This window comes from Chiroxiphia lanceolata, chromosome 17, assembly GCF_009829145.1.
Source record: "Chiroxiphia lanceolata isolate bChiLan1 chromosome 17, bChiLan1.pri, whole genome shotgun sequence".
Classification (NCBI taxonomy): Eukaryota; Metazoa; Chordata; class Aves; order Passeriformes; family Pipridae; genus Chiroxiphia; species Chiroxiphia lanceolata.
Genome location: NC_045653.1, coordinates 5,668,943 through 5,693,402, shown reverse-complemented (window position 1 = coordinate 5,693,402; position 24,460 = coordinate 5,668,943).

Here is a 24,460-nt window from a genome sequence, read left to right as displayed (position 1 = left end):
CACATGCAAATTTTCAAAACACCTCAGGGCCTGTTTCTATATGTTTACTACTCTCCACAAACTCTTGATTTCCATAAGCACTTTGTTTCTGTTTAATGAAATAAGCAAACCCCAGCTTTGTCAAAGTGCTTCCCAGATCCCACCCCACTGGGATAACACTGCTGAGCTCATCTGGGAATCTGGCTGCAAGGGTGTGCTGAGTGCTTGGAAAATCCAGCTCATTCCGATCTGGCAGCTGATCCTGAAACAGTATCTGGAAATCCACTTGCAGCATTTGTAAGAACTATCCATTTGCATATACAAAAGCTGACTTTTGGCACGAATAAAATTTTCTTCTAGCTTCCTTTGAAAATCTGATCCAGACTGTCTAGACAAGTCAAAAGGCTCATTTCTGCTTAATATTTTATAATTTATTATTTTGCCTTCCATTCTGATTAATTTGGAACGGTCTCTCAGCAAATTTGCAGTGATGGGAGGATATAGTTTTATAGGCTACTCATATAATCCCACTGCTCTGCTCAGACATACCCTTGAAGTTTGTTCTAAACTTACACACATAAACCCAGCCTCATAAATCTAGTTCTACCTACGGGCACGAACTTTCAGACATCCACAGTTCACCCAAACACACACACATTTGCTTTTTATTTCCTCCTATACCTTTTTTTTTTTTCAATAGTAGCATTGTAAATGTTTCAGCAGGTGAACATTGTAGAGCTAAAAGAAATTTAAACGTGCCATGTATTTGCTAAGCAAAGATACCATGGCAAGACACTGAGACACCTTTAAAAGGGTCTGTCTCTCTCTTTCTTACTCGAAATACAGCTTTTACAAATATGACATCTTAAAATTAAAATGTTTGTTCTGAAAGTAATAGCCAAGATCATAGAATATTTATGTGATCATTAATATTTGAATTTTGAATAATGTATACTTATATATTTCCACAAAAGAATGCAATGTGTGTTTTATACTAAAGTCATATTATTTTCCCTGTAACAAGTACAGAAGCAGCTTTATTTGCATTACTCACTTGCAGGTATGTAATATCAGATTACACTGTTAATTCCCTCTGTTTCCTGGAAATATCTATGTCAGGCTTTTGAACTTTGCATACACAGGAGGTCCACATTCATAACAGCCTGTTTGAAACCCAGCAAAGATCTGGGCACTGAGTTGTTTGTTCACTGTGAAGCAGCTTCTCTTTTAATTCATTCCATTCCATTTGTTACTAATTGTAACTTGCTTTTAGGAAAAGTCACTCAGAAATGTAATCCCCACCCTACTACTTCATCCATAAAAGTCTGTCAGGTGCCAAGAGGATGGTGCCAAGCTCTTTCTGGTGGTGCCCAGTGACAGGATGAGGAGCAATGGCCATAAACTAAACCACAAGTTCCACCTCAACATGAGGAAGAACTTCTTCCCATGGAGGTGGCAGAGCCCTGGAACAGCTCCCCAGGGCAGGCATGGAGTCTCCCTCTCCAGAGACATTCCAAACCCACCTGGAATCGTTCCTGTGCCACCCACTCTGAGTGACCCTGCCTGGGCAGTGGGGTTGGACTGGGTGATCTCCAGAGGGCCCTTCCAGAGCCAGCTATTGTGGGATTCTGTGTCCCAGGACACAGAGCTGCACATCTCCCTGCACTGCCACCCCCCACCCCTCCTCAGGGTGCTCATGGATGTGCTGACAGACACTGTCAGGTTTTACAGAGCCAGGTTTTGATGACACAGGAGAAATAAGAGACAGAGCAGGTAACAAAGGAAGTTTAGAAGGAATAGTAGCAGAGGTATAGAGAGAGAGGATTTCATGTACACGGCCTGAAATACAGGAGGGAACTGAAGAACCCAAGGAAAGCACAAAAACACGAAAGAGGGAAAAGGCAAAGGGGAGCCAACTCAGTCCATACTGCCCCTACAACACAGAAAACATCTCATATAGGAAACTGGGTTTGGGTGGCACTGTCAAAACTCTGATCTGCTTCACTGAAGTGCTTGTGTAGAGTTCCTGAACCCACTAAGCAAATGTGAACCCATTTTCATAAGAGCCTGGACCTGTATTCTGTATTTCAAATGGTGGGCTCAGCATGCAGCAATTTCACCTGCTTTTCACCTTGAGATCTGGGTGCAGACACAGCCATTACAAATGCAAACATTCATTAAAATATTTTGCTGGACGTTCCCTGACAAGCACAATTACAGGATGTGATTTATGCCCATCAGTGTGTTTTTGTGAGGCTACTTGTAAATGGACAATTCCAGGTACACGGACACGGAGTTAATTTGAGCACAGCCCAGACTTTTGACACTCCTTGATGCTGCCTCTTACCATGGTTTCTGTAGCATTCAGGTGCTGGAGAGCTGGTCAGGTCTTTGAGCACAATTGTGAAGCTTAAAACCTGAAGAAGGCATCTAATTTGAAAACCACCTGAGAAAGATGCTGAGAAGTAAAACAAACCCACGAAATCGTCCTCAGACAGTTTTTCTTTAATTGCAACTGATTGGTAAAGGATTTTCTACACTTCTCCCTGTAATTAAAAGAAGATTCACAGCCTCTATTGCATTCTTCCATTAGAAATCTTGCATGTATTTCCAAAGCTGAATTTTGAGCCTTAGAAAATATATTTCAAATATTGGCTAACATAAATCACTTTTTCTCCACTATTTTCAGTAAAACTGCACAAGTTGGGGATATGGACCACGTTCCTGAATTATTTGGGTAAGTGCTTGTTAACAGAAACATGGGAGGGTTTCCATGCTTGGACAATTAATGGGTGTTATGTGGCTGAGAAAGAACATGTGCATTTAAATCAGTTGAGCCTGCAGCTGAAATCTTTTGCCTCAGTTTTTAAAGGGAGCCAGAGTGCTTGGCATCTCTTTCCCCAGCATAATCCCATCGAGCCAAACACACTGTGGCCAGACAAAGCGTCTGCACTGCTGACTGGGAGCTTCCATCAAGGATTTAGACATCTCCCTGATCTAAACTCCAGTTGTAAATAACTGCAGGTGAAATATGCACCCATAATTATTGTTTTGCTCACCCAAAAAAAAAAAAAAAAGTTGGCTTTTGATCCTTCCCTTTCTCTTGTTTTTATTATAAAGCACAACCATGAAAACTAGACCTTCACACTCTGCACTGTGCACAGAGACATTTTACCCTTTAAGCCTCCAAAGAAACATCAGGCCCAAGCAAATGACCTAATTACTGTGTCTCCGTTCAGTGTGTCCCAGGTCAGTGTGCAGACACTTGCATAAAGGCAATAGCAGCTTTGGGAAATAATCTTCTTGATTATAAAAGAGCCATATACATGTTCTCCTGTGTGTAAATATGTGCCACTCACCAAAATACACCCACCCGCTATTGCTGAGTAGGTATCGGAATGGATGGGGGAGAGAGGAATGTTTAAGGAGGATTTTTAAAGCTATTTCTCTCCTAATTCACACACAACATCAGTCAGTGGGAGTTAGCCTTTTAAATCCTGACCTTTGCATCACACGTAATGTCTTTAAGTTGGATATTTTTCCCAGTAACTTATACCAGAGGTAGCTGAGTAACACTCCCCGTTAAAGAGAACAAATACAATCCCTGCCTTTACTTTTATTTTCCCAGTGTCCCTAAATTGGGGGATTATTGTTCAAAAACGAGCACTTACTACCCCATTGAGGTAAGGAAGAAGATGTGTCTTTTTCCTCTTCTCTTGGCATATGAATTGGATTTCTAAAAATTCTCTGTAGTAATCACAAAGAGCTGCTGCAAAGAATTACTTGATAAAACCTTTTGAGATTTCAGCCTACCTCGTCCCTTTGTTTCATAACTAGAAGGAGTATAATGAATGCAAAAACTCTGTGAATAGAGCTCAGCAGGGCCTACTTTTTTCTCATGACTCCTGTGATTATAATAATTTGATTTTATAGGTGTCTATCGTAAGACCCCAGCTAGGGAGCAATCTTTACTGAGTCATGAACTTTCACATCATTAAATCTCTCTACATTTATTTTAAACATATCAAAAGTGTCAAATAACTTTAGATCCACTAAATTTTATTTGCACTGGGTGAAATGAAGTTTAGCCACTTGGGGAAATAAGTGGAATAGTTTCCTTGGCACTCGGGAAGAGAGTTGGGCTCTGGAGTCTGAGCAATTCCAACCATGCAGCAGGTACAGCATCTCCTGAACAGGCCAGGACACGTGTTTACAAGGACAGGAACCTGAGTAATTTCCTCCCATCTGAAGGGAATATTAAACTCTTCTGTCAGTTGGATGTATATTATTTATGTTCCTTTTTTTTTTACTGTTGTTGTTGTTGATTTCAAAAAATATTTCTTTGTTGGTTCAACGCTGACTCCCGATAGAAAGTGATGAAATGCCCAATATGTTAAAAAACCTTATCACTAAATCAGAAGCAGAACTATAAATTTTGGCTTTTGAAACTGAACTGACTGTTGAGGATCATTTTGCTCCTGAAATATTACAGCAGTGATCAATTTGCTGTAAAATTAAGCAGTTTAGCTCTGCAATCTATAGATGGAAAACATGTTGTTCTTGAGCAAAGTTTATGCCCTGCCCAAGGGATAAATTAAATTTTATGGGTAAGACATGCATTATTATATGCTTATCTGTTTAACATATCATTCTTTTCCACATCAGTATTATAAATATTTTTAATCATACATTTGATCTCTTGTGCATATAGTGATATGGTAATTCCCTCTGCCCCCCTCAAAAAATATGACCAAACACAGTTAATTCATCACAGAACAGGGGAGAATATTCTAATCTTCCTAAGAAATATCCTGAAGATTGAAGCAGAGGCACTTAGAATTGGGGCTACTTTGCAATCATTTAGTGGGATAAAATTTTCCTGAAGGAAGGGGTGGAGCCACGTTACCCATTTTTATTACAGTTGTTATTCTTGAATATTTATATTACAAGTCTCCAATCAAAATTGGGGGCTGCAGTCAAAGACAATTCAGTTACAAAAGTTAGAGAAAGCAGTGAAATATGTGCATTTAGCAAACTTCTTAACGGTTTTATAAATTTCTGCTGATTTTCCTTGAATTCTATAAATTAGGGTCAAAGCTCTCAAAGTGACCACAGCCCTGGCTTTCCAACAGTGGGCAACTTCTCTCAGAAGTTTCTAACAGAAATGGATCTTCTGAAGGGAAGAGGAAGAAGAGTGAGAAGCTGAGAATCCTTTGCCTTTCACGTAGGAGAGACAGCACAGAGAAGACCCTGAAGGTGTTTGTAGGAAGAGGAGACCAAAGAGAACTGATGCAGCAACAAACAAAATCACAGGTATAATCATCTGTTCAACACTTATAACATGTGACACTACAGTGTCAAAATTAGAAGCAGATGAACTCCACTTGCCCATGTTTGCCATCAACCACATCCCTGAATATATTTTTTAAATGTCAGTGTTGTAAGAACAGAGCTGAAGTGAAGGTGGACGAGAGCTGGGAGAGTCAGGCATCTCCAGTATCTTTTATTTGTTTCTGTTAAAGCAGATTAAAGGGGATAAGCCCTCAATTATGAATTCACCTGGTCAGTTTGAATGGGAAGAGAAAACAGCAAAGACACCTTAATCTGGATATTTGCTCTTTAGTCACCTTCAGCATCCATCCCCTCTACTCACTTCTGTCCACTGCAAATATTTCATGTCATGTTTTATGTGAACTCTTCCCCCATGTGCAATTTTGACTTGAGATAATGCAAATTCTTCTAATTTCATTTGGAACTAGTTCTTTCCTCAGCTTTGAAACCTAAAGCGTGGGTCCTTGTAACATTATCTTCATGGTTGACAGCCCTTTTCTGCTCTCACCGCCCACTTGCTTCCTTTCAGTCACACAGATCATCAGTCTTCTAGTTTTTGGTGACATGGGTATCACTGACATATTATTTCGAGTCATCTTAATCTGCACTTGTTTCTTACTTTTTATTTTCTGGAGCATATGCTTCCACCTTTTTTTTTTCTTCTCACGCAGAAATGCTTTAAACACGCACGTTTTAGCCCATATTTTAGGCTTGCCTGGGTTTCCATGTGAATAACCTTTTCCCTTTTTGTGGAATGAGGAGGTGAATATCAAAAAAAACCAAACCAAACCAAACCAAACAAACAAAAAAAAAAAACAGGGAAAAAAACTTGCACCTTCCTTCAAGATGAGATCTATTCCACTGTGGAGAAACCACTGGGTGACACACACAGGGACAATGTTGCTTTGTACATGGTAGATGTAACCTCCCTTCCTCACTGGGGTGCCGTGAGGATTAGTCAGTGAATGTTTTATAGTCCTTGGAAGTTGTAAAGAGCCAGAAAATTGCTAACTATTATTATTCTTTTCATTGCCTTGCATTCTCACAGCTTATATTCAGAGGTGAGCAGGTCTGAGGAGACAATGCAGATGTGTCCCACGTTCTCCATCACGGAGAGGAAGTTCTGCAGATGTAGGTACCTCCCAGGAGTCTGTGCCAAACTGTAACTGCTGCAGGTGTATAAATGGGCTACCTTCTCAGGCCTTTTGGAAAACTTTAATTCTACTTTTATGAAATTCCTTCTGAACCATCGCTCTCTGAGGCACCCAGAGGCGCCTCAGACACATTAAATAAGGTGAGATGGGGTTTATGTTCTAACTTACAAAATATTCATTGCAAATTTAGGACAGAACATGTTTGGAATTGCACATTGCAATTTCACTGAGAACAGGAACAAATCCCCAGATGGGACAGCAAAATATATTCATACCCTTCCTTGTCTCTTGGAGAAGAACAAGACAAAGGAGGTGGTTCCAGGACTCCAATATCTCACACAACTCAACTACACTTGATTATTATTTGCTTCCCACAACCTGAAAAGAATCCCACTACCAGATTTGTCTGTCTCAACCCTGCTGAAGTTGAATACTTTCATACATATGTATGGATAGCTTAAGTTTTTATGAGCATAATTTGGGCTTTTCAAAATAGTGACACAATAACAAAGCAAAATTGAGACATGCATGTAATTTGAATACTGATTTGGTTTTATCTCTTCCTCGTGCTGGCACTTTTGATGCTGCTCTTTTCCATTCCATCTTCTTTCTGTTCTTATTTCCCAATGAATGGAATTAGTTGTGAGTGCATTCACTGCTTCTACCAACCAGATATGCAACTTGATCTACGACCTCCCTAAGAGTTTTGGACAGTTGCTCATTTGCTGCTACCTCTAAGTTTTCTATCAACTACTTACAGATGTGTTCCTGATCCTCTTGTCAAACAGGAAACTTAGTGTTGGCAGATGACTGTTGCCCACGTTCCGTGGAATTTCTGACACCGTAAGCCCTGATTTTTATTATTTTTATTGTTTTTGTTTACAGCAGTGCAGCATTCCAAGGAGGCTACTGCAAAGGATGTGTGCTGATTATATTTCAGGTCAAACAACCTCTGTGAGCTGTTTGCATCGATTTGCAGATGCAGGGCAGGATTCCCAGTGCTCTGCTGGAGTGACTGGGAGGTGCTTCCCCAGTCAGGTGAGGAGCACAAGAGTCTGGGTCGTGTCTGCTCTGCTGCTGGGGCATCGTGCAAGGTCAAAGTTATCAAAGTCTAGAGTAGACAAGTAGGTATGGTGAAGCTCTGACATGTCTCCTCACCCTTTCCTGAGGTTTCTGAGTAAAGCCCAGACCCATCACCCCTGTACAGCAGCACAGAGGCCCCTCGTGTGCAGCAGCAGGAAGATCTGAACGGTTTAGTGTCACGGAGAATCCGGTCCTCAAAATTAGTCATTAAAAATACCCACTTAATAATTTCAAAGAGAAAACTAAAAGATGCTCAGGGGCAATCTATGAACAGAAAAAGGGGGTTAAATTCACCTGATAAATTATTTGCAGGCTGAATAATTCATGGGAAATCCAGGGCACACTTAGAAGGGTTTGATTTGGGCTGTCAGACTTCTCTGGAACGTGAAGAAACCTCAGAATTTGGCATTTTCTAAGGCATCATTTTGGTGCATTACCACAGCAGAATTTCCATCTGGAACCAGATGTGTATTTGAAGCTTCTCGTCCCTGACACCAGCCAGTACCTGATGTTAGAGGGAAAGCCACAAGAAAACTCTTGCAACTGGTTTATTCTGTCACTATCTAACAGCCCAAGCTTTTTGCAGTGGGCAGAAATGGGAGTAAAGGTTTTTTTCAAAACCAGGACTGTATTGCCAAGCTGGCAGCTGTAGCCACATGTTTGAACTTTGTAAAGTGAGCAGAGATTTGCTCCCTTCTTTAAAGTTAAGCAGATGCAGGGACCAAGTGGGAGAGTACATGTGTGGATCATTTACTGGTCACCTTATCATCTGAGGAATTGTTATATCATGGACAGACAGACTTAATATTGCTCATATATAAACGCAAAGGAAGATCTAAGGCCTTTTTGAAAGCTGTTAAACACTTGGCTTCCTCTTGTGGCAAAGAGTTAAATTCACCACAAGGACTGGGTTTACTTTAGCTTGGGATAAAATTTTCAAGAGGTACATGAAAGTAGGCTGAGCTACCTCCAAATGCAACTGAAAGCCTGGAATTTAAATATGTGAAGTAGGTAAGGAAAGAAGCACATGAAACTTCGTAAACAGAGGTGTTAAAACAAACTTAATAATAGACTTTTTAAACTACCAAATCACTGTCAGAGTATATATGTGTTAAAAGACCTATAAATATATTTTAAAACAATCTATTTTCCTTTCACTTAGCTGCCAAGATCTCCATTAGGAGGTTTGTGTTTCCTTCCAACATTAAAGAATATCTCTAACATCTGTAGCGGTGAAGAGTGTCAGTTCTGCTGCTGAAACAAACGGTGCCACCATTTGAAGGAGGAAAAATGTGAAATAATGAATATGCCTTTGCAGAGCAGGCAGCTGTGTGTAACAGGAGCCTCTTGCTAGTTTTGATCTTGAGAGTTTCTTCTACACACCTCTAAGGAGGGCAGTTAATTATGCAAACCTCGGGAAAAGCATTGCCCAGAGATGCTGAACCCTGATATAAAGTGCCACAGGCACACTGCAAGGACCGCGCTTCATGCTTTCCTCCCTCCAGGTATCAGGAAGGAGAGAAAGGGATCCCAGTACAACATGAGCCAATCTCAGCTTCCCTGGAGAGGCCACGACTTGAAAAATTATTTGCTTTTTTTTCCATGAAGGTTCCCAGAAAGCAGAGAGGGCGGGACACTGGCTGGGGATTCGCAAGGTTCGTGATGGGGTTTTTTTCCACAGTTGCTATCACAGAATCACAGAATGGCCTGGGTTGGAAGGGACCTTAAAGAACATCTCATTCCACCCCCTGCCATGGGCAGGGACACCTTCCACTAGTTCAGGTTGCTCCAAGCCCCGTCCAACCTGGCCTTGGACACTTCCAGGGATGGGGCAGCCACAGCGTCTCTGTGCAACCTGTGCTAGGACCTCACCACCCTCAGAGCCAAGAATTTCTTCCATATATCTAACCTACATTTCCACTCTTTCAATTTGAAGCCATTCCCCCTTGTCCTGTCACTCTAGGTCCTTGTAAATAGTCTCTCTCCATCTTTCCTGTAACTCCTTCAGGTACTGGAAGGCCACAAATAGGTCACCCCAAAAACGCTTGCGGCAGCCTTGGGCCCCTCTGTACTCCATTCCCTTATCAGTAAAGGAAAGCAATACCATTTTCTGATGTTTTAATAACTAAACAGGTGGATATACTAATGATTGCAAGATGCTCAGTCATTCTAATAAAAGGGAGGATCATACAACCATCACGGGTAATAAACACAATGTCTGCAGGAGCTTTACTGTAAGCAGAGCACAGAGAGCCACAGGTCGGGCCAGAACAGGATGGGCAGGATTTTATCACTGCAGGGAACTTTAAAAAGAAAATTCCCATGTCTAATCTATAGCCAAGAAATGTAACAGAACTTCCAAGGCCAGGAGAATTCACAAACAACATTTCCAAGCAAAGTGATTTCGCTTGTTATTTAAAGAAGAAAATGCAACCAAGCCCCACTCGGTGTTTTACAATGTGTAAAGGGTGTCTAACACTGATAAACTCTGATTCTGCCTAAAACTTCAGAACATTTACAGCATGAATGTTTTCACAACTATTGCAGATATTCCCAAATTTTTAGCAGAAAAGTTTCTGCAATTATGCAGGGAAATGCATCTTACTTAATCTAGACAGACAATCCTGCCACTTCAGCAGAGTGGACATGAACTTCAGTGACACTCAACCTTAAAAATAACAAAAAAAAAACTATTTTTTTACAGTTTTCAAAAATATCTTTGGGTACACTTGAATCTCAGAACTACATTATCTGGATGTACTTATAAATTATTTCAGCTGATGTGAATTGGATAGTTTTATACCCAAAATGCACATATACAATAAGTGTGTGAGTATGTAATTTATAAAGACATAGGGGTATTCAAAGGACTTTATTTGCAGATCTTAAGATTTTTAAAACCTGATTCCCAGTACTCCTGTGTCAAAGACAGAGGTTCAAAACCACAGTGGTTAAAAAGAAAGATAATAAACTGCTTACTACTTGACCTTAACTGCAATGAAGGGGGGCAAATCAGTGTTAATCTTGCTACTCAAGCCTTAATCTACTTTATTTTTGCTTAGCTTTTCCTTTTTCAGCATGTATATAATTTTATATACAAGATATGCACAGGTTTACATTTATTATCTGTATATATGATAACCCCAAATTGTTAATTCATCCTTAATTTTTTTGGTTCAAGTTACACTCCTAATGTTATTTTAACATAAGGCTTTTTTGTAATGTAATGATATTTAATTTGCATTAGCACAAGTGACATACAATAGATCATGCTATTATCATGATTGATATCAGATGAACTGGCATAAATTCAACGTTATAAATTGAGATTATAAATGAAACTATGATTTTACAGGAATTACTGTAGTAGAAAGGCTACGGACCCTCAAGTCAACCTTAGTCAAACCCACTCTTTAGAGTTTTATATATTTTATGCCTGCAATAAATGCTTTTGTGAAAGCCCATAACCCGCAAAAAAAAAGTCATTGGAAGTCTATTAATTATAATAATACCATCCAAAAAGCTGTGAGGGCTTATTTTTGTGACATCACTCTTTGATTTCTTACTGCCTTAAATTATCCCTTTGTTGGCTGGGTGAGGGTAACAGTCATACTTTTGTCATTAAATATAAGGAGTTTTAAAGCCTGATCCACCCTAGCTCTAATTGATATTGCTTTCATTTGGCAGATAGTGACCTGATTTATAATTTAAATATGCATCATTATATGCACCTCTTCTGTATAATGAAAAAGCGAAGTTACTCTCATCTTTTCCTGCAATGTTAACATCAAGGAAAAGTATCTTCCTTTTTTCCCCTTTTATACTCAGAGCCTAATTGAAAACTGTTCATTGAATTTCAACATGATAGAAAAGTCTTTTTATCTCTCAATTTGTCCATTAGCTATTATAATTGAAGTATCTGCTACACAGCTGAATTGATATTGTTCTTGTTTAAATTCTGGATTTCTCTAAATCTTCTATGAGGCATCAACTAAAAAAATACGGGTTAGGAGACATTAGCGAGCAATATTGTCTAAATGGGACATTAGACCAGCACTCCACATGTGTAAAGCTACCCAAAGTAGGAAGTCATCTAATTTTACTGGAGAACGTGTTGCATAATAATCTTAACAGCATGACCATAAGGTTTGCTAATTGCCACATCTGTTTAACAGCTGTCAGATGTTTGCCATATGCTGCCATCAATATTACAAGAGAGTACATTACAGGGAGTTTTATTGTGTTCGACTGTTATTTATTTGCCACAGACATTACTCCAGCCAGTGACGTCTATTTATGTTACATGGCTAATTATATTTTAAAAGCTGCACGCAAAATTCAGGCTTCTCAGCTCCCTTAGACCCCATTCCTGACGATGTAAATGACAACTTTTTCCCCTGCAGATCTCTGAACTGGTTTATAAATTTCTATCTCTTCTCATGGTAAATAATTCTTCTGCAAAATAACTTATTTATGTTGTTTTTGAAGGATGTTTCTGAGCCCAAGTTATGTTTCAATGGCGATGTTCATAAGGACTCAAAAATAAACTTCTTTTATTTCAAAGAAACCACTTCATTATTTTTTCCATCAGGACACAGGTCAGGGATGGAAGACAGTTCAGCTTTACAGCTCAGGAGGTTGATACCCCAATTCTAGTCCCAAACCTGCCACTGACTCATTCCATGACCTCGATTCGTTGTATGACCCTGATTTTCCAATTTCTGAGCCAAATACCTGCTGTAACATCAGACTTCACCGAATGTCTGGGAAAACTAAGAGGTGAAACAGAACTACTGCCTTTAAAGCATATAAATATGGCTGTTCTTTTACACATTCTTTCAGGGATTTTTGAAACAGCTCCTTTCAGCTGCTCCGTTCAGTACTTTTTCGTTCCATGTAGCGACGGCGGCAGCGAAACAGGGAGCAGAGATTGACAGTGTGCAGAGTAGGCAAAATATGCATGATGTGATTTAATGTGAGTTGATAGGTGTCACTGATCTCTATTATAAATAGACTGTGTGAATTCCATATGATGTATTATTTATCTATTGTAGATGCCTTTTTGTTTCATTAATAAACCTGGAAATCAGACGTATACATTTCCAATGATGAGTTTTTGGCAATACAAGGCATTGTGACATTTGTCTGCAATTGCTCAATTATTTTGATGATTTTCTTCTTCTTTCTCTATAAATGATTAATGCTTGAGATGTTTGTTCAAGTTTCTCCTGATTTTAGCTCATTTGTCCAGCTGAATTCCTTCTTCCTTTTCTAATTAGAGATTATTGCAGTGTAAGGACTTCCACTGTGACCTGAATTGTAGTTCCTTGGAGATGTTGCACTGGAGAACACAACACAGGTCCTCTGTATGAGGTTTATGTTCAACTGTGGGGTCTGGGACCTCCAGAAGATCTCACATTAACAATGTGGTTTCCATTTAAAACTGCCTCAGAGCAGAAACTCTGTGCTGTTCTTCTACCCACAGTTAAAAATGTTTCCCTGGTTTTCTGTACTTGAGAAAATTAAGAAAACACTTTGCTGTTTATTTAGATAGGAAAAGACTTGAATTTTGCCAGTTTCTGAAGAGAACAGTAAGCAGCAGCTGGTGCCTCCAATTCACAATTCTGGAAGATGCTCAAGGAAAGGTATCTTTGAAGACACTAAAGGGCAAAGAATTCAAAATAAAAGGTAAACCTGGGGGTTGTTCCAGGAGCCAAATTGTAAAGCCTCAGAGTCCTTGAGATGGGTGAGGATGAGGGGGGTGTTGCTGAAGGAGGGAAATAGGGCTGTGGGTTCAGGCAACACGTGCCTACGGGAGAAGCAGGTGCTCAACTCCCACGAGAGATCCAAGTGCCTTGCACGAACGCCTCCATCAGTAATCTCAAATTTGTCTGCCTTCTGCATTTGATCTCCTTATTTTCCTCTTCTATGCTTTCTTAATGCTGTTTCCAGCCATTTCAATTATGCGATTTCCTTATCTGGGGACCATTGAGAATACTGTACAAGACTTTATAAACAGCTACTAAGTTTATCTGCCTGTCATTTGGTTTTCATTATGCGAGATAACAATCTTCCTCATATCTTATAAGAAGATATAATGTGATTGTTTTGAAACGGGGAGGGGGAAAAAGTCTAGTCTGCATTATCCTCAGCCTTTGTAACGTCAGTGGTGTCAGCACAATCTCCAACATTTTTCCTTGCTGTGGTCCAGGAAGAATTATCTCTCTAGTTTTTTGTGTTTGCTGCTATCTCCTCTTTTTCTCCATTTTAGACACAGTGAGGTTCTTATCTGCAGTGTAGTTATGCAGCTACAGATTTGCCTATATTCAGTCTGATCACTCCGAACTGTTTCGTGGGGCTTCTGCACTGAAGGGAGGGATGAGAGGCAATTGTCAACAGTTCTCTGTATTAAATATGGATAGATATTATTCATGTAATTTGACAGTTCTTGACTTTCAGCTGTATAATGACAGTGAAACGGCAGGAATTGCAGCAGCCCAACTTCTGTCTTACTTCAAGATAAGCTTATCAAGTGTAGCCTGAATCCATTCTCCTCATAAGCAGATCAGAACTCGTGTCATGCTGAACCGCCACGCTGACTCCTGCTTCCTACTATTGCTTTGCATGTCCATATGGTCCTACTTGTTTGCCATCTTACAGCTATTTTGCAAGGTTTTTAGGAGACAGACTGTCTCTTGTCTTTGTTCAGCACCTTGTACAGAGCAGCCCTGGCTCCTGCCTGATGCCACCAAGCGTTCATGGAACATAAATAAGGTAATGAAGTGATAGCAGGTGATGGTCAGCCCTGGTGGGTTTGTCTCTCTTCAGCAGTTCTGCACTTCAGTCTGCAAAGAGTAGCTGCTTTGTTTGGCTTCTTTACAGGAAAAACACCCTGAGGTCTATCCTGTGCTGTTCACCCCAGAGATTCAGAGGGATCTCTCAGCAACGTGCAGGAATCACATATATCATTCGGGCTCTCCCAGCCCAGTGTGGCAGCTGCAAACTCAACAACGGCTTAAGGTTAAGAATTGACCAAGAGCCTGTGGAATTTGCATGCTCCCTTATGTTCCTTCCGGATTACAACACTTTCCAAACTTGTGGGATTTGGTGTCAGGGGAGAAGAGCAGATTTGGAAAACTTTTGGCAGTTGAATGTTCAGTTAAAAAAAAAAAAAAAAAAGGAGAATTGAGAAAGCAAATTCAGTCGTTTTATCTTCCAGGATTTGATCAGCCCGACTTTGATCTTCCAGGGGCTGGAAACTCCTCCAGGCTGGGATTGTCGTTCTGTTTCTGCCTGTGCAATGAAGAGCATAAGAACACATAAAAATGTAAAAATGGCCACGGGCTGGTGTCCTGCCGACAGCCAGACCTGGTCCACTTGCCATTATGTCCAGTGTTCCCCCTCTAATTGGAAAATATTCCCCCTCTAATTAGAAAACATGGGACACTAAAGAAAGTCAATCACTACAGACTTCTCCAGAATATTTCCAAATAATTTATATTTATTAAATCATTGTTGATTTGGTTTTTTACTCTGAGTTTGGTCACTTTTGAGGACACTTTTGAGCAGCAGTAAACAAAAATGGCCATTATCAGAATAATGGAAGTTACAGAAGTTTTGCAATTTCTTATCAGTGGGAAACTCTTTGCTGTTTGACTTTTCACTGGAATATGTCAGTGGAAATATGAGTTCAGGTTTCAGAATTAAATGCATGCCTCAATGGCTCAGTTTATGCATTCATAATTATATTTACAATTAGAAATAATGTAATCAGGAATAGAATTCTTTTATTGGCTGAGTGCACAAAACGAGTTGTGGAGAAAAAGCAGTTTTAAGCCATGCTTTCTTCCCCACAATTTAGGAGCATTTAAGCTTCATCTCCAACATACATTAGGAAATTATAGGCTAATTAAGTCCATATGGGGCAGTGCTCCAGTGAAACACTGCTGGATCCCTCCCTAGATTCCCTTTGGCACAGCAAAGCCCCAAATGCTGCGGGCACGACAGGACACAAAACCACTGCGGTGACTCCACACAGTTCCACGAGCAGGGGTTGCCTGTAAATATTTTAAGTCCTTTCTAACAGAAAAGTGAAGCTTTAAAGGGAAGCGTGGACGGGGAGAGGGCACACGGCACGGTGTAATTGAGAATTCCTGTGCCCTGCCAGGCAGGGTTAATGGGCACTGCCCTGCAGTGAACTGGCTCCTGCGAATCCTTGAAATGTCAGAGTGGCACAGAACAAGACGGTGCTCCGGGGCCTTGTGGTGTTAAATGGAGGCTGCAGGGCAGCTCTGAACCCACCCGCAGAATTTGTAGGCACAGGATGTCATTTACGATTGCTTACCTCTCATTAAAACTAATCAGAGCGGCTTTCTGAGAAAAATTGATTTTTAATTGGAAAAGTTAAGTCTGTGAACCTGTTTTTCCTTGAAAAGCTGGAAACATTTAGCTGGGAACTGATGGACAACGTCCTTGTTTGCTGATAGCTTTGAGAGCACCAAATGACCTTTTTTTCCTTCAGTCTTTGGCCAAAATTAGCATTGAAGACTGTTTGTTTGCATACTTTGAAGGGTGATTTCAGTCAGAAAAGTAATTTTCCATCAAAAAAAAAAAAATTCCAAGGGATGTTTTCACTTGCCAGATTGGGAAGCACATTGATGCTGGGATGCAAACAGAGGGGCACAGACTCTTGCAGTGGGCTTCCACACTTCTCATGATACTTTTCAACAGGACTGTCACTGGCAGCACAAGGTGCAGCAATGTCAGCTTTAATTAAAACCTTTTGTTTTACCCACCACATAGAACAGCTGCAGCATCAGCCGAGAAACAACAGCACCACAACATGTACAAGCCCAGGGTTTTTGGAATATAAAAGGAGACACTGGTAACGGGAACCCCACACAAAGCTGGTTTGTCCATAAATTCTACAAAACACTGATTGCTTCTCCCTGAAATGTTCCACACAGACTTCTGCTGATGCTCAAAGAATGTCAGCTATAAAAATGTGCAGGGGCATTTTCCTCAAAAATTAAGAGCCGACCAACTATTTTATGCTTAGCTGTGTGTGTGAGTGGCTTGTGAATCACAGCAAGTAAGTAGTCCCCCAAATTTGCTGAATCTAATTCAGTCACAACCATAAATGTAAGGTTTCTCCTCAGGCTTTCTAAAGAAACAACACTTTATGGTGTTGATAGCAGCTGTTTATTTTCACTAACCTCAATCAGACTTCGAAGATGTTTAAGATGAATTGGCTTTAGATAACCTTTTTTGCTTCTTCTCCCAGGGAACAAGGGACAGAACAAGAGGAAACAGCCTCAAGCTGTGCCAGGGAAGGTTCAGGTTGGACATCAGGAGGAATTCCTTCATGGAGAGGGTGTTCAGGCATTGGAAGGGGGTGTCCAGCAAGGTTTGGAGTCCCCATCCCTGGAAGTGTCCAAGGAAGGACTGGATATGGCACTCAGTGCTCTGGGCTGGGTGACAAGGTGAGCATCGGGCACGGGGTGGACTCGGTGACCTCAGAGGTCTTTTCCAGCCTCAGTGATTCTGTCAGGAGTTTAACCCCATTACTTTGAAGTGGACAGTGAAGTTCTCCATCACTCAAAAGATCAATTTGGGGTAAAAAACCCTGGGCAGAGAGACCAACACAAGCATTTACACTCTGGGCTGACCCAGCACACAGGATACATTGAATGCCCATGTGAGTATGTAGGGAATGATCTGGATGGGCAGGTGTGATCCTCAAGGACATAAGTTATCTCCTTCCCCAGATGCTGGAGTGTGTACCACAAACCTGGGGTGGGCCCTATTCTCCCTGAGGACCCATTATTAACTAATTACTACAGGATATCACAAACTGGTGAGTCCGACAGTCCCTGCCTTACAAATGTGAGCTGCAGCCATGAGGGTGTAAGTGGAAACTCACTTTGAAGCAGCTCTGTGAGCAGAAAGGCTCTGCCATGGCCCAGCCAGCTGAGCCCCCAGCAGAGCTGTCTGGCTGTTTCCAAGCCCTGCCACCCAAAATCAACCCTGAAGCACATAAAAGCATTGACTGAAATGGGGTGGGGAGCACTTTCAGTGACTGTCCTGAGCTGTGACGGGGTGGAGGTAGAAATGCCCTGCACAGGAAGCGGTGATGAGGACCTGGAAATGGCAGCTGGATTTCAGGGAGGACGTTTGGCTCCAGCCTGGCCACCACTGCTCGCTCCCCTCTGCTCCCTTCCTACTTCCATGCAAAATGCAGGTAAAAATATTCATCTCCAAGGAGGGGGAGCTTGTTAATTAGATAATAATAATAATCAAGATATTTTAAACTGAAAAGCTGCTGATTCTGGTGTGCAATGTGGTTTTATTTCTTTGCCTGTTTTTCTGAGAATTTTTTTTCTTTGTGAGCACTCAACAGAAATATCCTTGCAAGATGCGCATCTCATTTTCGTGAGAATTTTATGAAGACCCCAGGGAACAGCAACTATATTACCTGAAGTTACCTTTATATCATAAGATATAGGTAGCAACTAGTCAAGAGACACAAAGGACCTCTGGAATTTAAACTTGTTTGGTGTTTTGCTTAATAGGGCTGAGCAAGAAATTATGCTGGCATTGAAGTTTTCAGAGCTGGGCTATGCTATTTAAAATGGAATTTCATACTAATGAGCCTAAAATAAAACAACGTGTGGAAGGAGATTTCAAAGTATCCTCAATTGTATCAGTCGTTCCGCAGAAACAGGAAAAAATGACAAATCCAACCAAAGAGCACCCTCTCCTGGACAGCCCCCAAGTGAAACTCAGAAATACCCATTTTGCAGCAAAGAAGAGCTATGCTGGTCCTAAAGGAGAAAGGGAGAGAAGGTAAGAGGCTGTGGATAATGCTTCACGTTCCATTTTCCAAGGAAAACATAGTAAATATTATTCTATTTTTATTTTTCTCTGTGTTTGATATTAAATCATGAAAACTTAACAGAAACAGAGAGTCAATCTGCTTCAAAACTAGATCCTAGTTATGAAAGGTTCATTTTCATCATGGTTTTCTCATTCCTGTGAGATCTTTCAGGTGGGTCACTCAACAGATCGAAGTTAATAATTTTTTGTATCCAACAGATACTTCATTTTTAACTATTTCCAATATTATCATAAAAAGATATTTTTGTCTAGTTCTTTATGAGAAAACATATTTCATGTATTTGCTATTCTGGCTTCTTCAGGAAGATGCTCTTACGTTTCTGATTCTTGACTGAATAAATTCGATTCTTTAGTTCTCAATGCACATTCAAAATTTGCTTTGGATGAATACACTGCCACATTCTCTCAGATTCATGGAGCCTGATAACAGATGAATGAATTTTTACAGGATTCCTGGAAAGCAAACATATATGACCATGGGGAATATTACCCTGATAAAGATTTAATTGTAAGATGAAAATGAGTAGCAGTAAAGTTCAGATAGTATTTCCGTGGCTGTGATTTCTGTGTGCAGACATCATTCTAAAAGAAATTCAGATGCCATCCCCTCATGTTCATTACCCTTTTCATGATATTTTCAGTGCCTGAAAAAATAAAGTACCAACATCTTGTGACATGAACACAAAGCAAAAGCTGGTTTTCTCAGAAGGATTATAAAATTTTTTTTCTGCAATGGATGGCACAGAGTTCATTAATAGCACTGTTGTGATGCAAAACCAAAATACTTTATTATTTTACATCAGGACTGACCAAGTTAAATACCTAATAATTATAGATAAGCAGAGAGGAGTTTCTAGTTGGAATATCCTCTGATGCTCTGTAAAAGAGCAGTGTGTTCATACAGCTCAAATGCACACTAGTTCTGATGCAGAAGATGTGGTGTTGTACTTCTCCTCTGTGTCATGGCTGAGTTACTTCCTTTGTGTGCAAATTTTAATTGTCTCATACACTTTGTTTACCATTCTAACAATATCAAATGTAAACTGCATCAGCATAAGCAGAGACTCAATTTTTGCTCGCTTAATCCCACTAAGCCCAGAACAGGACTGTTCTCCTAAGAAAAGCTGGCAGCTGCCAGGAGCTGTGGCTCCAATGGTTTGGGATGTGGTATTTAATAACTGAGGGATAATTATGCAACACAAAAGGAATGCTCTTTTTATCTATTTTTCTTATTTTCTAATTTTGCTGAAGACATCTTGTTAGAAGTTGGAGAGGTTTGATCTCTAATAGCCAAACATAAGCAGAAATCCTTCTGCCATTGGACAGTGAAATATTCCCTGTCTATGCACCTTTGCACACCTGGTTGTGTGAAGGAGAAACCCAGAAACTGTGGTACATTGATAGGCATTGCTTGTATGGAATCCTGCAGCCTTCTGCATGCACAGACTTTGTGAAAGATGGCAAGATTTATAGAGCAAAACCGAGGGAAGAAGATTATTTTTTGTAAGGTTTGGAGGGTATGAACTAATAAATTCTAGTTGTCCCAGCTCTTAGGAATTCCATTCTGTCTAAATTTCAGTTTTGTTTTCTCCTTTCCCTCCTCGGTAGAGTTGAACCTGGGAATAGCATCACTCAATGGCTCGTTAGTTTGATAAAGTGGCATAAGTGACTCCAGCTCCGACGGGCACTTCCAGCTCCAGAACATTTACACGTCCCCAGGGAATTCTGAAAAACACCAGAAAGTCTTTAGGTACTGAATCACAGGCAAGTATTTTGAATCTTTAATTTTTTTTATATATATTCTTTTCTATGAGAATGTCAGAACTAAAATATGGAATATGCTTTTCCCACTTGGTTCCTATTACTTGTAAAGCATTCAAAATCTTCTGGAATAAAATTACCTCTCTGCCCTGCCAGGGAGAGCTCCATGGAGTATCAAGGGAGTCCCTCTGCTGGTGTTGCTTTCCATTTTTAACTCAAATATAATAATAAAAATGACTAAATATTAGACTGGAGCTGCACAATCTTAGATTCAGCATTTATTTGTTATCATGTTTGTCCCAGTGGAGTTGTACTGTACATTTATATTTATAAAAAAAGTGCTGAAATGTATGCCATAAATTAACGAGCTTATTGTCAGGTGTGACAGATTCATCATCATCATAATGTAAGTTTCTTTTGAAAGTTTGGTCATACGAGAGAAGGCAATTTGCATTTAGGAAAAAAAAAAATATTTGAAACAGAAATGCAAAGAGATAAGAGGTGCAGGAAACTGAATTCATCCTGAAATTATCTTCCTTAATTTTCTATCCCAATTTCTGCGTATTTTCCATGGTGGGAAAAACACTGAAGCAAATTTGCACAGTTAACCCCATAAACACCTGACATTTCCGCTGGGTGGATTCAGGTCTGACAATGAAGAATTAGACAACTCAACACAAAAATACATTTCTGTTTTGTTCCAGTATTCATTGGAGGTTTAATCACAGCTGTCGATGTGCTATTGCAATGAACAATATTTTCACATTGACTTATTTTACAGTTCATACAGTAGTAAGAAATATCTTAAGGTACTAACTATTTTGACTTTATTTATTGTACAGGAAAGTGACGACATTGAAAATGTTGTATAAATAGCAAATACATTAGACAGCAACATCCCTCCCTTGCATTATGAACTGAAATGACATTATTTTAAAACATTTGAAAAAATCATCATAATTATATGTTAGCAACACAGAGACAGATTACCTATTATTTTAACATAATTAACTTGAGCTCAGAGCATTTATGTTGCTCTGTGTGTCATTATCCATTAAAATGCTAAAAATTGGGGTTTGAATCTTTAAGTTATCGTGACTTTTTTCTCTAAATCCATCATTTGTTTCTCTCTACTTTCAACATTTGAAATTTTAATTACAATTCACATTTCTTTTTTTGCCTGTCCCCTAGGCCACATCCCAATCTCACCTGGGATGTTCTTGCACCAGGGCCTTCAAGAGAGAGAAGGTTCTCCTCTTTGGTGACCACAAGCTTGCAACTGAGTTTATATTCTTTCCTTACAATGCTGTTGGGGTTTTGTGGGGGTTTTTTGCATCTTATTGATATATTCTGTTCATTTATATATTTATATCACCAGTTTATATATTTTTCTTTTTCTCTTTTAAGCCTTTTAACCTTTCTCCCGCTACAGAAAGGCAAACAGAACAATAAATGGTATCATATTTAAAGGTTTGGGGTTTGTTCTCCTGTCTGGCTCAGCTGGCAACTCTCTTCCCCACTACTTGGGGTTGGCTTTTTCTGTGCTTGCAAGGTAGGATACTTTGCTCCTGTATGATCTTAGACAATGGCAGTGTGGATGGAAGCTCTGTATGAAGGTAAAAGTCTACACATTTCTTGCTGTTCTGTCTCTGGGAAAGCACTGAGGCTGCAGCTGTCCAACACTGTGCCTGGGAACGCCTGTCGCCGAGGCTCTCATGAGCCCTGACTTCTTTATGCCTCTGATTTTTCTTTTCCTTCCCTCTCATGATTGACATTTGTCTTTTCTGGGCCTTGTTTGCTTGCACTGCACTTGTAGGGAGCCCGGAGCGCTGCAGTATTTTCATTTCAGTCAGGTTAAGGGTGACGAGGATTACACATGCACACTGATTTATGCCTCAAAGGCTGGAAATAGTGTCAAGTGTGATCTCAGCAGAGCTAGGCTCGATGACTCAAGTGCTCAGCGCAGTGTTACACTCTCAGACATCAATCCTCAGCCACTGAAATGGAAATTCGGTGTCCAGAACATCGCTCGATAAAGCCCTGATCTGTGAGTGTTATCACTTACTAATAAGATAATAACAGTGTTTCCAGTGTTCATGCCAAAGCCAGAATTACAGAATCACAGAGTCATCAAGGTTGGAAAAGACCTCCAAGACCATCCAGTCCAACCAGTGCCCGATGCCCACCTTGTCACCCAGCCCAGAGTACTGAGTGCCATATCCAGTCCTTCCTTGGACACCTCCAGGGATGGGGACGGCACCACCTCTCTGGGCAGCCCCTTCCAATGCCTGAACACCCTTTCCATGAAGGAATTCCTCCTGATGTCCAACCTGAACCTTCCCTGGTACAGCTTGAGGCCATTTCCTCTTATCCTGTCGCTTGTTTCCTGGAAGGTGACTGTTCCCCCAAACGCATGTGGCGATTTTTTAAGTATTTCAAGCTCTGCACTGCGTTGAAGTCAGTGCCCAATGACTGTTTTTACTTTTTCTAACCATATATGTAAAAAAAACTTAGAGAGAGTGATTTGACAGTTAATATTCCCTTAGGATACAAAAGGCCAAGGATTTGAACCACAGGCGCCTGCACTACAAGCTACTGCTGCTTCTGGTGCAGGTGCCTTTCTCCCTCTGGTTTTAACCAGAGCTGCCTGGACATGAAAAACCAGCACGCTCATTACCAAAATTCATATGTCCCTATGTATGAAATACATTAATTTGGCCCCATCTCATCTTCTCCTCCATAAAAAGAGCCTGAACATTCCCAGCCTGGCTATCTTTGCAGCATGCTGGGAAATACCAGAGGAGGGAAGAACAGCACAAGTGCAGTCCAAGACAGGGATCTTCCCTTCCAAATGCCTCCAGCCCTTGCCAGCACAGGGAACTGAGCAGTTCAGTTTGCTACTGACCAAACGCTTTCTGCAAGGCAGCTGGAAGGAATGATGGAAGGGGTGGAGGGAATTCCTCTTTTGGATGCCAGTTGGAGCAGCCCAGCTCTCCCTGAACCTCTTCCTGTACGTTAATTTAACAAATCTCATTAATAGTGTCCAACTGAATAATGTAGCAACTAACACAGGAGAAACGAAGCCATTCATATCTGACTCGGGGGTGCAACCTCAGAGTGTCCTGTATCACTGAAGTATTGTTGTCCTGACACCCGGGGGGAAGGAGAAGCACATTCATGGGCTCTTTCCCTGCCGTGTTTGTTCTGGCAGTCAGGAGGGGCACACAGCCTGCCCTGCTGCCATCGCTGGTCCTTGTGTAAGTGAAAATCCACTTTCTAACAACACACAATGCCTCTTCTTTTCTAATCAAGGCCAGCAGGCTTGCAGCCTAATGAAAAGGCATCAAATCAAGGGAGAAAGATAAAAATAATATATGCCATGTTCCAAAGCACACCTGTGGTTGCAACTATAATTGGTGGATAGACAGACAGGCAGACACTCTGTCAGCTTTGGAAATGGGTCACAGTGTTCTGGAAAAAACAACAAAATGAGTTAAAAGTCAGTTTTCAGTTCCACAGCTCTATCTATACTGTGGAAAAAAAATAGATTTGTGTTGATTACTTTTACTAGGATTTAATTTCTTTTGGATTTGTTCCCAAAACAGTCTCATCAGCACTAACCATATTCTTATTTCTGTGCTATGCTTTGTAGGGACTGGCTGTGTAGCCACGGTGACACAAAGGAGAGCTCCTAAGGCTTGGTAAAAAGAGGTGGAATATCAGAGTGGGTTTTTAGTAATAGTGCCAGAGCAGCCACTTTGGTTCTCTGGGCAGTTATCAGTGTTGTGATAGTAAAAAAAAAAAGGAAACGATTTTGCATGAAGAACAGTAATGAGCAATTACTTCGCCTTCTTTGCATTTAGAACGTTCAGCAACCTGGCCTAGTGGAAGGTGTCCCTGCCCATGGGGTGGGTGGAAAGGGCTGAGCTTTAAGGTCCCTTCCAACCCAGCCTTCTGTGTGATTCTGATGTGACCCAGAAGAAATGTCCAAAACTTGAGGCTGGCTTTCCCTGCTTCTACTGCCGCAAGATTTAACCCCAGTGCCAGCCCTAACACCCTCGAGCTCTGCTAGGCTAATTAAAGCCCTAATCTAAGACCCGGGGCTGTGTGGGCGCAGGGCGAGCCCTCAGCCCGCGGCCGCCCCAGCGCTGCCACCGCGGGGACAGGCACGGGCAGGGCTCGGGGCTTAACGATGGCGGCTTGGGCAGGGCTAGGGCTTTAATACCGGGGTTTAATGCTGGAGGTTTGGGAAGGGC